Source organism: Strigops habroptila, chromosome 2 (genome assembly GCF_004027225.2).
Source record: "Strigops habroptila isolate Jane chromosome 2, bStrHab1.2.pri, whole genome shotgun sequence".
Lineage (NCBI taxonomy): Eukaryota > Metazoa > Chordata > Aves > Psittaciformes > Psittacidae > Strigops > Strigops habroptila.
In genome coordinates, this window is record NC_044278.2 from 35,618,927 (window position 1) to 35,634,742 (window position 15,816).

The 15,816-nt window shown below is 38.6% G+C and overlaps 1 protein-coding gene and 1 long non-coding RNA gene across 8 annotated transcripts in view; both read left to right on the top strand.

Annotated features, from left to right (window-relative positions):
• CASK (calcium/calmodulin dependent serine protein kinase) overlaps positions 1-15,816 on the top strand; it is a 202,193-nt gene that overhangs the window by 6,528 nt on the left and 179,849 nt on the right. The window lies entirely within an intron of this gene.
• On the top strand, positions 986-15,408 carry LOC115604197. The gene is made up of 4 exons (XR_003990149.1): positions 986-1,004; positions 2,345-2,346; positions 13,126-13,131; positions 15,307-15,408. It is a non-coding gene; the product is annotated as an uncharacterized LOC115604197 (long non-coding RNA).

Sequence of the window (15,816 nt, forward strand, 5' to 3'; positions counted from 1 at the left end):
GAGTTATAGTGTTTCTTGGAAGATGTCTGTTAGTGAAAATAATGCCTCCCTTGTCAGAAAAAGAAGTGCACCACAAGCTTTGGCATTTCTGTTACAGTAATGTTACTAGTGTTTAAGTCCCATTCTTAGCCAGTATCTTTTTCTGAAATGAAAACAGCTAAATAGGGTTTGGAATAATTTTTGGAGCTTGACCATAAAAGACCTTTGCATCATAGTAAGGGTTTAATTTTTCACTTCAGTTTGTATGAGAAGCAAAGATGTCTTTTTCAGAGAAACAACTAGAGATCTGTTACACCATAAATTTAGGACTAAAAGGACCAAGGACTATTTCCTAATGTATTCTCAAATGACAGAAGTGACTGTACCTCGGTTAACAAGTGCCTTGCTCTTTTACTTTCATATCTTTTTGCTAAAATAGTGTAAGAAGGGGTAGCCAGAAAGTTACTATGTACCTTCAGACTTTTATTGCAATATCCAAGGTACAATGGAGCTGTACTTTCCTTCCAGTCTTGGGATGTGTCGGTATTCTTGTATTGTCAATATTTTGTCAATTTCCATATTGACTTTGCTGTTTCAGAAACCAATAATTAAAATATGTCTTCACCATGTGGAGACATTTATAGTTGATGAATAGTTCTTACACACTTACAAAGTTCACTCTGTGCCCCTGAAGTTCTGTGTATTTTCCTTCCACCATAGGTTTCTAAATAGCATTTGGTTAAATAAATTTTCACGTGGCTGCTTCACCTGCTTCTTCGGCTACCCAATGGCATATGTAACTGCTGCCAGGTACTCCAATTTCGTATTTTTATTAACACCCCCATTTTCTTTTCTGGTTGGATGTAAGCAGTTACTCCTAGCATTTAACATTGAGTACATTTCTTAGGCTATGTGAATTAAGAAAGTTGTAAAGAATTTGCTTCTGAACAAAATTTTTAGAAGTAGAAGCTGGGGTATAAGTCCTATATGGGCATTTAAACTGATATAAAATATGTTCTGTTTCAGTTCAGTTGTTTAGGAAGCACTTTCAGCTCAGCTGAAAAAGTGTTAGTTCTGCTGTATTTGAGATTGAGAAACACAATTTTGAAGTGTTCCTTTTCTAGGAAACACATGATTCTTAGGTAACTCATGACTTCATTTAAACTTACTGTTACCAGGGTTTGGAAGGTAGTTCACATATCAAATTTTTTGATCCAAAGAGCTCTAGGGGTAAGGGAAGATGTCTTGGCAGTAGCGAGGTTGAGGCTTTGCAGGTACAGTGGCCTTTAAGATATTCAGAACTTTATGAAATCTGTTTCTAGATGTCTTCTTATGTGGATATGTAAAGTATCCATTTATCTTTTGTGCCTACAGAAGTCATTATGGCTTTCCCAGTATTAAATCTTCTGTCTTTAAAGAGGGGGGGAAAAAAAAAAAAAAGGCAGTCTGTACAAAGATGGTCCCTCGTTCATTGCTCTTTCAAGAGGGGGGAAAAAAACCACACGCACGCAAAACCCCAACAAACAAGCAAAACCAAACAAAAGAATAAAGTTCTAAGTATTTCTCCTGAAGGGAAGTTTAACTTGTCCTGACAAGGTCTTCAGGCATGTTCCTTTGTCTTCTTTATTCTCACAGTTTTGTTTTGGGGAGAGGGTCTATGAATAAAACCTTTGACTGCTTTCCTGATGTTCTAGCTTGGAGAAGCCAGTCAAAATGGTCTCCTATTACTTTACTTCCACTCTGCTCCAGGGAAATACTTCAGCTGTTGCTGCAAATGTAGTGGTCAGCTGCCCACTTTTCTCTTTTCTTTTTTTTTTGCTCCAGATGTTGTTCTGGTTACTGAACAGAGGGGAACAGTTCTGAACAGTGGGAAAGCACTGATTTGCACTTGGTTAGAGGGATCTGTACACCTGTAAGTGGAAGGGACAGTGAGGAAGCAATCCTACTTCCCTCTCCAAACCTTCCCTCCACTCCGTGAAAAGAAGATAGGGATGAGGATAGCCTGGGAAGAGTAAAAAAAAAAAAATGTAGGAAATTATTTATTTTAGCAATAGGATCTTTCCTGCATCAATACTGATCTGACCTAGTAACTTTTCCTAGAACAGAGCAGATCTTTGTGGAGCACTTTAGATTTGCTAGGGTTGAACTTGAATCTAGCAGAATGAGATAGGTTGGGTTCAGGTGGCTTTAGAGATAACATCTGTCTGGCCAGCACTGGTCTAACTAGAGAGCAGCTAATTGAGGTTAAGGGAATTGAGGTTAAGTACTGCATCTCCGTAATCCTGAAGCCTTTTTAAGAATACCATGATTCCTGAGGAATGCGGTGTCAGTTATAGCAAGTCTGTAGATTCTGTAAACATGGTAGTAGTAGCCTTTCTCTTCTTTTTGCATCTGTGTGAGGCACTGTGGGAGCATATGAGTGCAATTATGATGTGAGCTGAGTTCAGTTTGCTGCTGCTGGAAGTGGGAGGTCTTGCTCTGTTTATGTGGTTCCATGCCCTGTGATATCCACCCTTCCTCTGTGCCAGCTTTAGTATTCATCTGATCTACGTAAGCCAGGTGCACTACAAAAATATTTACTTGTTGAATGGGTTGTTATTCTGCTGATTTCACTAGCTTGACCAGACCTACAAAGCAGTCAGGGCTAGCTCAAGGCAGAAACTTAGGAATGGAGGGAGAGAAGGTGCGCAGGACATCTTCCCGCTCCTCTCCTTTGACAATAATGAACTACTAAGGCCATATCATAAAACGCTTTGTTGTTGCTTTTGTAAAGCATGTTTGACTTTTTTACATATTAAGCAGAAGGATAGCTTCCAAACTCTTTTCTGAAGTAATCTGAAAAATAGTAAGGAAAAGGAAAGAGGGGTTTTGTTTTGTGGTTTGTTTTTTTTGGTTTTTTTGGTGTTTGGGGTTTTTTTGGGTGTTTTGGGTTTTCTTTAAGGAAAAAATAAGTTTTAAGTTAACAAAAAATTATTAACATACACAAAAAAATCACTTAGTTGCTTTTATGTTATTAATTTGCTTCTTCCTTCTTTCTATACACATAGACATTCCCCATGCACTAACTTTGTCAGGACCTCACCTCATTCAGGATTTAAATTGCATACACAATAGAGTCAAATTAAAATTAGGAAGGCAACTGTGAATGTGGGATTTGGGTTTTTTTGCATGTTTGAATGAAGTCTTTGAAGCATATTAGCTTATGACATGGTTAGATGATTTTCAAGTGTGCATGTGTTTTGTTGGGTCCTTCAGGAGTTGAATATTAGCAGTTGGATGTACTCTGAACCACAAACATGCTTCACGTTTGTGAGCGCTTCTATTTTTTATAGAAGCCAAATCTGTGTGTGTTTCTGCTGGTTCTGGTGTGATTGTGTGCAAAAGTACTGATAGAATATTTAGAAAAATTAAAGAAATTCAAAATATTCCTGAGCCACCTTTTTCTTCAGTTTTTGTTTTGCTCTAAGCCTAAATCTAAAATGTATTGCATTAGTCAAGAACTTGTTTCAATTAAAATATTTGCCCCCTGTACTTTTTTTTTTGTTTTTTAAATACAGGAATGTTCTGTATTAGTATATCTAGATCATTTAAATCGAAAAGTACCAACTTCTGCTTACAGAAAACACTATTTTTTCTTTCTACGGCCCCTAAACTAAAGCTAATCTCTTCTTTAGCGTGTTCCTACAAGTGTCTTAATTCCAGAGCTTTGGCACCAGAGAGATGAAAGCAACAAAAGGGGCTTTCAAAACTGAATGTCTGACAGAACTGTTTTGCTCAGTTACAGCTATTAGCTGAAGATTTTTTTATCCTCCCCCCCTCCCCCCCCCCCCCCCCCCCCCCGAAAAATGGTACCTGTTGGATAGGTTTCTCAGATGTTCAGCCTTTAAGGTTCAATTATCTTTAAAACATGTTCCTTTATCTTCTTTATTCTTGTTAAATTAAACAGGATGCTTAAAATATCAGGAACTCTTTCTCAATCTTAGATCTCAAGTGTGTCAATTTTTTTTTAATCAGCTGCAAGCACTTCCAATTGGAAAGTATTCAATACTTCATAGCTGTCATTGAGGCAGGATGCTTTCTGAACTCTTGCAGATGTATCTTCTTTCTTGAATTCTTAGTTTCTTAGTTGTCTGAAGTTTTCAAAAGTCTGAATTGTCTGTTTGCTTTGCAGGTTAGGAATGTTTTCAAATACATTGCTGACTCTAGAGTTGGTTTCCTTGTGTTCTGTGTATGAAATAAAATTCTCACAACAGGGACTGGGAATCAGATTTCTTTTTGCTTAGTGAGTGTGATCATCATGGATGCTGCTTTTCCCTTTTTAGTGATCTGGTGAATATTAAATGTCTCCATAAAACAACAGTTGGGAGTGTTGAGAGTATTTTTGTTTCCCATGTATTCTAGGCTGGTGAGTGCTTTTTCAGGTCCTGTATGTTAGGGAAGGTCTTGAATATCTGCCTCCCACTTTCAGAGTGAATGTTCCAAGCACTGATGAGAGAGTAGTAGATGCTGCTGCACTGGGCATGGACTGGCAGTTTGGTTGTGAGAACACATCCCAGTTAGTAGCTTGACAAAATACATAGCAGAACTGTTGGTTTTGGTGTTCTCCTTAGTTGTGAGATACTGAGCTGTTTGTTGCTGTTGAGACAGCACTTTTCAGTATGCTAGGATCCTTTTGTTTTGGAATTAAATAGCAAACTCAGAAGTGTAGAATTTTAGAGTATTCTCAGGATGCAGTTTAGAAGAAAGCTGAATTCACTTTGTGAAACTTTTATGATTCTTTCCCTGAATATTTGTTGTTTTTCAAAATAGAGCTTAGTTTACTATATTGGTAATGTATTTTTTAAAAATCTGAGAGTATTGCAGAAGACTAAGAATTGAAATTCTTTTCTTGAAACTGAGCCTATACCAAATTTTTCAGTATTTGTTATAGTTGCAAAGCCAAGGAAAAGCATGAGACACATGCCTTCCTGAAATGTGGTTTCAGATACACGGTTGGAAATCAGTGGTGCCTTCTGAGCACATTGATACATGGTAGATTTAAACACGCATCTTTTCTTGAAAGCTGCTTAAAAATGTTTTTTCTGATATGTGCTAAAAAATTGATCTGTGAAGTTCTTGTGTTTAAAAATAAAACCTAACTGTGGTTTATACCTTTTCTTTCTGATGGGTTTGAACAAGGCAGTAAGAATTATTCAGAACTTTCCTTTCATTTAACTTTTTCTCTTACTCTCAGTTGATAGCTTGAGACTTTGCTGCCATCTCTAGTTTCTTGATGAAATTTATCTTGAGCTGCTATTTGGTTCTGCATTTTCATCTGTACTCTTAAAAAGACAAATTTTGGCTGGATTTCATTACTGACTGCTGTTACAAGAATTTGTTTTGTAAAGCCTATGTCAGAGAAAGAGAAAACTGTCTCATGTTTATTTTCTTTAGAAAAAATTAGGGAGTTTCCGTAAAGAGAAATATCTTATATTCCTGCTTGCCTCATCTTCAGATACAGCCATAGTTAATGAGCAAACTTTCAGCACTTTTTGCTTTCATTTTGGCTGTTAAAAATTTACATGTCGCACTCCTGTTGCTGTTTTTACTATGATACAATACCTTAAGTTTTTCATATTTGTTTGCTTTCTGTAATCTTAAAAGCTGTTTCAGAAAAATTACAGTTTGGGTTTAGAGATGAATATACTGTTTTGTATCACTTCTATGCATATTTACATATTTTGAAAAAAAAATAATATAGTTTTGTTCATCTTATTCCTTCCTATGCCCTGGAGTGTTTTCAGAATATCTTGAAGAAATATCTTCAATATTCTTTCAGAATATCTTGGATCTGACTCTGCCTTCTCTGTTGCTTGGTTAATGAACACAGTTTTATTTTCGGCTAGTCTCTTCAGTACCAATATTTTATTTCCAATTTGAGTGTCAATATTCCTTAATGCTTTTGAAGTGTTTCTCTGCCAGTTTTCATTAGTTTAGTATTTCTTTTATAATATAAAGCTCCTCAGTATCTCTGCCAAAGCTTCTTTCTGGCTTTTTTCCCCCACTTTGTCTTCCATTTCTTTTTCATAGTGATACTTTTATACATTGTTTCACACTGTACTTGCTGGCCTACACTGAGACCTCATTTAGTTTTCTTCAGAGTCACTGGCCGCTCAGCACACTGTACGACGTTTGTTAATCAGAATTTTGCTCCTATGGAAACTGGCTTGATGCAGAATTGAACTACAATTTTGGTGTCTGAAATCAAACTAACAAAAAGTTTCTCTAGTGCTCAGTTACAAGAACCTTTGGAAAAGTGTCATCATTATAGTTTTATCTTTGAATCTGCAGTCAGCTGCAAACCGTAGTGTTGCAAGCTGGATTGTTTTCCTTAGAGGGAGTGGTACACAGTAACCTGTTCTGTTACTGTCTCTTGAAAGTCCTCATGACAGTTCAGGTACTTAGTATGTGATATGTCTTTCCTCTCCACCCCCCCATAATATTTGTAAAAGCTGTAGCGGAAAGAGCTTTTCTTTTAGCAGGTTGACTTTGCGTCTGCAGCATGGAAAAAGTAAAGTTTGTCGCTTCACTGCTTCTGCCTAGAATTCAAGGAAGAAAGGTAGCTCTCCACACTCAAATTGTATCCTGGTGAGCATGTGTGGAAGAAAGAAATTTACCTCATCTTTTCTCACCAGGAGGGGATAAGATTTTGGCCACCTTGTTTGCACAACCATGCTTCCCTACCCAATCCCTTTTGGGGAAAAGAAGGGTTTTCTAGCATACAAGCATGTTTTACACCTAATAAGCACAAGTCTGCTTCAGTCATTCCTGTGTACTGTAACTAGCAGAAACATTTTTTTATATTTTTCACATTTTTCTGGTATCTAATCTCTGTGATTTTGTCAGGGGACGGTCCTCAAAAAATGATTAAAAAAATGTTTCTCTTTTTTTCCCTGCTAAGCTGCTGCTGTTTTACAGGATAACACTCAAAACCTCAGGAAATGGAAACTTAACTGCCTAATGCCCCTGTTCAAAGTCCTGGTTACTTTCAGAAATATAAGCCTCCAAGAGAAAGGAGAAAGTTGTATCTCCCAAGTCTGGAACTATAACATATCTTCTGCAGAAGTGTATGTGTTCTGTGTAAAATGTTAGTCCAGTAAGCTCTTTTGAAGGGGGGTGATCCTGCCGTGTTATTAAATGAGAGATGATATCAACACTGTATATTATTATTATTATCATCATCATCTTTATCCACATGTAAGTGTGCTGGTGGTAAAAGTCTTCAATTTTTTTCCGCCTATTCTCCTTCACTTCTAGTAAACATAAATACGATCTTCCATCCTATCAACCTAAATGATACTTGGAAATTTGTTAAAACCTTTGGAAAGTGTATTATTCTTTAATGACATGTAAAAAATCTCTTGGTCAGCATTCTTTGGAGTGGCTCAAATGCACTAAGTGCACTTGTGCACTAAGAGGTGCACTAAGTCCAAATTCACGCTTGACCAATTGCTAATTAAGTGTTTTTCTTCTTTGGAGTTAAGACCCTGTGAGACATGCAAACAACCTGTGTTCTTCTCTGCTTTAATGGATATGAGCTGAGTTGTTATGGTCAGTATCTTTCTCAGGAGTAAATTTTTGATCCTGGCATACTTAATGCATATAGTAGAAATGAGAAAGTAGACAGTATTGATGTAACGTGAGAATATTTGGTTTATGTGTTTGTTTTGCCGGTTGTTTCAGTTGTTTTCTATATCCTCAGTGCTGTTTCTCAGTAAAGCATATGTAATCTGTTATTTCCTCTTTTCCAAGAGGTAAAGAGGGAAGGGCTAACGCTCAGTATTAGCGAGTTAGTAATCAACAAAGAAAATATGATGATATGGTTTGGAATGATCCAGTATCCAAAACTGTCAGTGTATTTACGAATGTTTGGTTCCATTCTGAGTGGGCTGAAAAAACATGTTTAGCTTCTCAGTATTATATTGGAGGTGACTTCCTAATTAAAGTAGATTAGCATATGCTCTTTCATCAGTCAAAATGGTTTGTCAATTTCCATAGTTGAGAAAAATCTGTCTAGTAGTAGAAGATGCTGACTGTAGTCAGACAGTTGTCATAAAAACAGTTTATTTAAATTATAGACCATGTTGGTCTATGTAAACAGTTTGTAATGTTTATGTAGTATATGAAAATCTTACAGATTTACATAGGTAATTCTGTAAAATGAGAATCGTTTCCTTGTGAGGAAGTTGACAGCAAGTAGTAGAAAATGTTCACAATATTGATATTGCAGATCAAATTCATCTTTGTCTTGCCCAGAAAAGAGTTTCTGTGCGAGTGTTCACTTTCAAAGATTTTTGCATTTCATAGTAAAATGCATATAATGAAGTCCTAAAAAAACCTGTCAAGTAGTGTTCCTTTAGATGTGCTACTCCCCTCCCTGTCAGCTGTGTTCACGTTCTTACTGTTTTGGGGCCTAAACTAGACAGAAAAAAACCCAACCCAGGACTAAAAAGAGTGTGTCTCTCGCCCCACCCCTTTCATAAGTTTCCCATTGAGTCATTCTCTTCAGGGATTTAGGCCACTTTTCGAACTATAGAGCAATTACTCTGAAAACCTTCATCTTTACCTGGGTAGGAAACAGGGAGCACCAGAAAGCAAATTGCTGTTTGAAGAGCCGTGTGTCTTCATGAAAACAGTTAAACCAGGAAACCAGTTCGTCAGAAAGAAGATTACACTTCTTTGGTTTTTAAGAAGGAAAGTGCATATAGCATCAATTATTTTACCTCGTGGGTAAATATTTTCTGCTTCTCAGTGGATTACGTGTAGTTTCAACATGCTGGAAAATGTTAATGAGGGAAGGGGTTTTTGCTGTTGGCTCCCTTTTAATGATGCTACCTTAGTGATGTTTGGAATTTAGTTTTTCACAGGGGAGTGTCATGTAGTAAACAGATTTATCTGTTCCTTAAGTATCCCATGTGTAGAAATTTTGTTGAGAACCAGGCCAGCACCTTCCTTGAATGCTCAAAAAAAAAAAAACCAAAAAACCAAAACCAGAGAAATCCAGAGGACGGCCACGAGGATGATTAGAGGGCTGGAGCACCTCCCATACGAAGACAGGCTGAGAGAGTTGGGGCTGTTCAGCCTGGAGAAGAGAAGGCTGCGTGGAGACCTCATAGCAGCCTTCCAGTATCTGAAGGGGGTCTATAAGGATGCTGGGGAAGGACTCTTCCTTAGGGACTGTAGTGGTAGGACAAGGGGTACTGGGTTCAAACTTAAACAGGGGAAGTTTAGGTTAGATATAAGGAAGAAGTTCTTTACAGTGAGGGTGGTGAAGCACTGGAATGAGTTGCCCAGGGAGGTTGTGGATGCTCCATCCCTGGCGGTGTTCAAGGCCAGGTTGGACAGAGCCTTGGACCTCATGGTTTAGGGCAAGGTGTCCCTGCCTATGGCAGGGGGGTTGGAACTAGATGATCTTAAGGTCCTTTCCAACCCTTACTATTCTATGATTCTATAAAAACCACCCCAAAAAAAATAATAAAACCAACCACCCAGGAAAAGGAGGACCAAGATATCATTAGCAGTTTTGAATATACATATCTAAAACCCCCCTTCTTTTAGTTTGGTATAATCTTCCTCCAGCTTGTATTTTAAATCACATTCAGACTCTGAATAGTAAAGTAGTGGTTTTAAAGCTTTATTCAGGGCAGATTCTTGCAGAAAGGAGAAGACTGTAAAGATGGAGTTTTCTAGCCTTATGGACTCCTTTCTCCTTAGGATAGGAAATGAGCAATCATTTGGAAATAGAGAATCAATTTTGAAAGTATGCCTCAACTCTTGGGGGGGGGGGGGAAGCAGGTACCCCAGACATACAATTTAACTATGACATCCACAAACTATGTAAAATGATTTCTAGATACCTTAGAGCACTCTTTTTGTGGATTACATGTTCTGGTTTTGGCCACAAAAGGATCTGATTTTGGCTATAGCAGTTGCTGTTGAATAAGATTTCCATAACAAATGAGGTGATTGCTGCCTCTGTATTCAGAGGGAAAATAATCCTAGGCATAGAGGAGACCATATTTATCCTGCATTCCAAATTTGCAACCAGAGGGGAGAAAAGAAGCAAGATGTGAAGAGGTGTGCAGAGGGTTACTTCAGTTCTTTCAATTGTGCTTTAACCTAAAAATGAGAAAGGGGGCTTTGATTCAATTTGTAGTGTGTGTTTCCACTGAGAATCAGGAATGGGATCTCCATTAGCAGGCGCTAGTAAAAGTGACAGTTCTAGACCTGTTCAGCTGCTTCTCAGTTGAATGTGGAGAGAAAAAGCAAGTAATAGCAGTGACCTATTCTGCCTAGTTTCCTACTAGCATATCATTGGGCCTTCAAGTAAAAGTAAATAAGACTTGTGTTTTGCAAGGTAGGATAGATTTAAATGAATGCTTGGGCAACCTGATTAAAGAAAACTTTGCTTAGCTGCTGCAAGTCCTTATTTTAATTAGTACATTAACTTCTGAAATATGGCCTAATCTTACCTAAGAGAGTTTCACAATAAGCTAATAGCTGTCTGGGGAGAGAAAAGGTTTGTTCATTTGTTTATTTTTAAAGTATATGCATATCATTATTTTTAGTATGTTGGGGAAAAAAAGAAATGGGAGTTTTACTGCCAAGCAGTTTGTACAAATTCTTTCTTTCAGCATTCAACCTTACTCCAGCTGTGAAGGTTCATGCAGTACAGCCTTTGAACTTTTTTATGCTTGTAGCTGTACTGAAGTTTCATCTCTGCAGAAGGGTATGTCATATTTATCATCTGCTACCATGTCTACAGAAGGCTTTCACCACCATGCATGGATGCATGCTTCAATTCTCTTGTCAGTTAGGATGCATGCTTCAATTCTCTTGTCAGTTAGGATGCATGCTTCAATTCTTTTGTCAGTTTCTCATTGTCAAGGCTGAGCTTTGTCTGCACGCAAAGTTGAGGCAGGTATACGCCCTCACTGTAGTATCTGCAAACCTTTTTCTATTAAAAATGTAACTGCTTATTAAGTTTTGTGGGAATTTAGGTCCATTTCTGGGACTTCTCCACCCCAATCCCAACTTGTCTGAAGGTCTCAACAAAGACTGAAGACTGTTAGATACCTTACATTCATTCTGCCTAGTCAAAAGATGCAATTTTTGCCTTTTTTTGTACCTATCATTCATATTGAGCTGCTGAATTGTATCTTAATTAGTATTTTGCATTGCTGCTTGAAGATGAATGAAACAATTATGTTTTACCAAATATCACAGCACAGATGTTTTTGAAGCATATTCGCATCTCTTATGGGTTATAAGGTATAAAAGCAAATTAAATGTTTGAGCTTTTATATTATGACAAACTAAAGGGATTATTATCTGTTGTTTAATGGCATTGAGTTCATCATTGGGCTTTTTGTCCTAATAAAGGTAAATGTGCAGTTTGTAGGGATGAAGTTCTACATCAAAGAAAAAAATACTGCTTAGTATTTCTAAAGTGTCATTTAATTCTTCCCACCTCCCCCAGGTCGAATTAGCTTTAGTCATATAATGTACTTTCTAAAATTATTGGTCAGTTCCACTCACTGTTTGAGTAGAACTGTCAATAAAAAAAATCTACATCTGTGTGTTAAACAGAATTGACTCAGGATTACATTCATATCAAGGATTTTGCCCAAATTCTACTTTCAGAAGCCTAGCAGAGCGTCAGTTATAATGGTTCTAGTAGTAGTAGTAGTATAGTTTGTTTATTTAAATCTTCATGTGTATCTTAATTTCACATGATGTTGAAAATAATTGATACATTTTGGAGCAATAAAGTAGCAGTGTGCTTCAGCAAAGTCTACAAACTCATGCTTAAATCTGATCTGCTGAGGTAGTTGCTTAGGATTGGTTTGAGCTCTGTTATGTTGCAGCAGTGAAGGCAACAGTGCAAAACCTCTCCTCAACCCTTGAATGTTTTGACATAAGCTTTTTCAGGTCAAGTCTGGCCATGTTAGAATATCTTGAACTTGGAGCAGAGCTCATCAAGCATGGTTACTTTTGATCAAAACTAGTTGAAGGAGGGGTGGGGAGGGAGAGCAGGAAGCAAGTTCCTTTAGCCCAGTGTGCGGTTAGTGCACCAGCACTGGCTGTTGGAGACCTGAGTTTGACCAAGTGCCCCGACTACTGTGCTGGAAGCTGGATTTAGATGTGGAGCTCTACAATCTTGCTGTTCTAGCTGTGTAACTCTGTACCCAAAAATACACTGTTACAGGGCTACAGGTAGTAGGGAATTTAGATTGCTTTCTTGCCTGTGAAGGGAACTGCACTGAACAGTCTGGAGATTCTAGTACTATTTATGCATCTTGTTCAGTTTGCTGTAGTGAAGAATATGTAAGTCTTTGGAGCAGGAGAAGTGTCAGACCCATGTAGGATTTCAGTATATCCATTAATGTATGATCTGCTCCTTCTAGCTCTGGCTGTTTGTGTACAGTTCAGCTCATGAATGCTGCTTTTTGGTTTGGTGATTTTTGTTTGGGTTGTTGTTTTGGGTTTTGGTTTTCAGTTTTTGTGTATGTGTGTGGTGGTGTTTGGTTTTGGTTTGGGGTTTTTTTGTTGGGTTTTTTTTTTTCTTTAGAGAGTCAGATTGGTTTGATCAGTGCCCTGGTTTAAGCTGTAACAGTTATAGGTAGTTCATGCAGTAGCTCTTGGGCCAGTCTGGACTGGACAAGATGTTAAAAATGCACTCTACACTGCAGCCAGGGAGAATGGTCCTACCTGGAGCCTCTGGCAGAAAGCTCCAGGGGAGACTCTAGGTCAACCCCTTGGCTTTTGGAGTCAGGGATACAGAGGATCTGAGGCCAGTTATGCTCCGACTGAAAAAGAGATACTGGCAGCCTGTGAAGCGGTTTGAGCTGCTTCAGAAGTGTTTGCCTTGAAGCACAGCTCCTCCCGGCACCTCAGTTGATGCAGTTAAGTTTTTGGTTTAAGGGAAGTGGGTGGGGAAGAGGGGGAAAGAAAAGAATACTGTTAGTATTGCAAACTTAAAATTAGCCAGGATTAATTAGTAAGTGTGACTCTTTCCACCTTTCCTGTGATGTACGGTGTAAATACTATAACGAGAGGGGTTTTTAAATCTATTGTCTAGGCTTGAATGAGTTGCATAGAAGTCAGCATATGGTTGTTAAACTGGCAACGATTTCCTATATAATATCCTTGCAGTCTCCTTGAGTAAAGATAGGATTGTACAAGGTTACCAGCAGAGAGAATTCAGCTTGCAGTGCTGTTGTTGATGATGGCACATTGCAAAGAAAGAATACTTGCTTAAACATTCTTGGAAGGATGTTATCATATAGAAATACCTGTTTTATAAATATAAACTTAGAAATTACCTTCTACGTAAGTCCTGCTTTTCTGTAAAAGAACCTTCTGTATAGGTACAATAAAAAATTTAGCCATTGCTTATGTCGCATTTTTGTATACTGACTTGACAGAAATCAAGCATTGTAATTCTTACATTTCTTTCTTTAAAAATATGCAAGATAGTGTGATGCCACTCAGCTTTCCATGTCTCTACAGAATTGTGTGATGGTCTTATCTGTCACTGAAAAAGAAGATTCCAGTGCATGGATGTAGTCTGAGGATGGTGTTTTGTGTCAATCAGACAGTTGTTTATATTCAGTCAACAATAGGAAATGGTGCTCTATCCTTCCTCCCCACGGATTTTTTCTGTCCTGTATGCTGCTGGAAAGAAGCAGGTGGTGGTCAGCTCTCTGCCTCAGACTAATAAGACTGGAGGTGCTTAATGTATTATATAGTATGAATGCAGTACAAATTCTTTTGCTGCTGGCCTCTTTGAATGTCTGAAGATTTATGGGTGAGAAAATGAAGAATATCTCTTTAAGCCTTTGATGCTGTGGCAGTTTTCTTTCCCATATGGTGACCCATCAGTCCAGAGGCAGCATGATGGATAAATAATATGTGTGCTGCATTGTTCCTTTGGTAAAGCAAAAAACCCTGAAGACTCAGAAAAGTGAATGAGGTTTTGGGGATGAATGAGTTATGCTGTGTATGCTCACTACATGTGTGGTGTTAGGCCACTGTAAACATAAAGTAAAATTCATTTCACAGAATCTTTCAGATTAAATGGCCCCTGAGAGGTCTTCAGTCTGATCTGCTTGAAGCAGATTGCTCAGGGGTTTGTCCAACTGGGTCTAGAAAAGGATGGAGAGCCATAATTTCCCTGGGCAGCCTGTTTCAGTGTTTAATTATTTTCCTAGGGTGAAATATTTTCCTTCTATCCAGATGAAACTTTCACTGTTTCTTTTTGTGACTGTTGTGGCACAAGGTATACTTTCACTGTATACCTTGACAAAGAGTTTGGCTCTATCTGCTTGATAACCTCTAACGGGTTGAAAGACTACTGCTGGATACCTTGTTATGCTCTCTCTTTTATAGGCTATATAAGCTCATTTTCCTCAGCTTGTCCTCATGGGCTGAATGGTTTGAAATCAGAGGCTGTATTTGTCACTTTTTTTCAAGGATCTATTTGCAGACGGCACATCACCATCTTTTTTCTTCTATGAAAAAAAAAATTCATGGTAGACGAAGAGACAGCAAGGGATATTGTCTAGACTTCAGGAAGGCCATTGACATTGTGCCTCGTAACATCTTCATAGGGAAGCTGATGGTGTATAGGATGGATGAGCAGACAGTGAGGTGGATTGAAAACTGGCTGAACAGCTGGGCCCAGAGAATACTCATCAGTGGCAAGCATAGCTGGAGGCCAGAAACCAGTGTTGTACCTCAGTACCGGAAACCAGTAATCATTGGATCTAATAATCTTCAGCATCTTCATTAATGGTCTGGATGACGGGACAAAGTACACACTCACCAAAGTTGCAGGTGATATCAAACTGGAGGAGTGGCTGATAAACCAGAGGGTCATGCTGCCATCCAGAGGGACCTTGACAGGCTGGAGATATGGAATGACAGGAACCTCATGAAGTTCAACAAGGGAAAGTGTGCAAAGTCCTGCACCTGGTGAGGAACAACCCCAAGCACCAATACAGGCTGCAGGCTGCCCAGCTGGAAAGCTTTTTTGCAGAAAAGGCCCTGTGGCGGACCTGGTAGACACCATGTAAAATGTGAGACCGCAGTGTGCCCTTGCTACAAAATGACTAACAGTATCCTGGGCTGCCTCCTAGGAGGAGTGTTACCAGCAGGTGGAAGGAGGTGAGAGAGGGAATGGGCACAAACACACACAGGAGGTTCTGTCTGAACATCAGAAAACAGGGGGCTTTTACTGTGAGGATGACCAAGCACTGGCAGAGATTACTCAGACAGATTGTGGAGTTTCCATCCTTGGAGGTATACAAAAGCTACCTGGACACAGTCCTGGTCAACCAGCTTTAGGTGGCCCTGCTTGAGCAAGGAGGGGCTGGACCAGGTGACCTCCAGAGGTCCCCTCCAACCTCAACCATTCTGTGATTCTGTGTACATGCTTTGGGGTAATAGATAGTACCTCTTTTTTCCCTTTTTTTTTTTTTTTTTCTTTTTTTTTTTTAACAAGCTCTGTGGCAAGTTTCCTCAGCAGTTGTCTAAAGGCTCGAGATTTTGATTGGATCCAACCCAAGTTTTCATGTCACAGCTGCTTTTAATGTTTTTTGAGAGTGGAATAGCCTTTGATACTATATTCAATATATTGCAGTTTATAAAAAAAGTGGAACCGGGATGGCCAGTTCTACATACTCAGGTTTGCTGTGATCAGAAATATGTTGAAAATCTGGCTGTAATATATCTTTAAGTTTGTCGTCTTAAATTGGATCTTTCATTTAGTACCGAAAACTATCAGACAGCATTCCA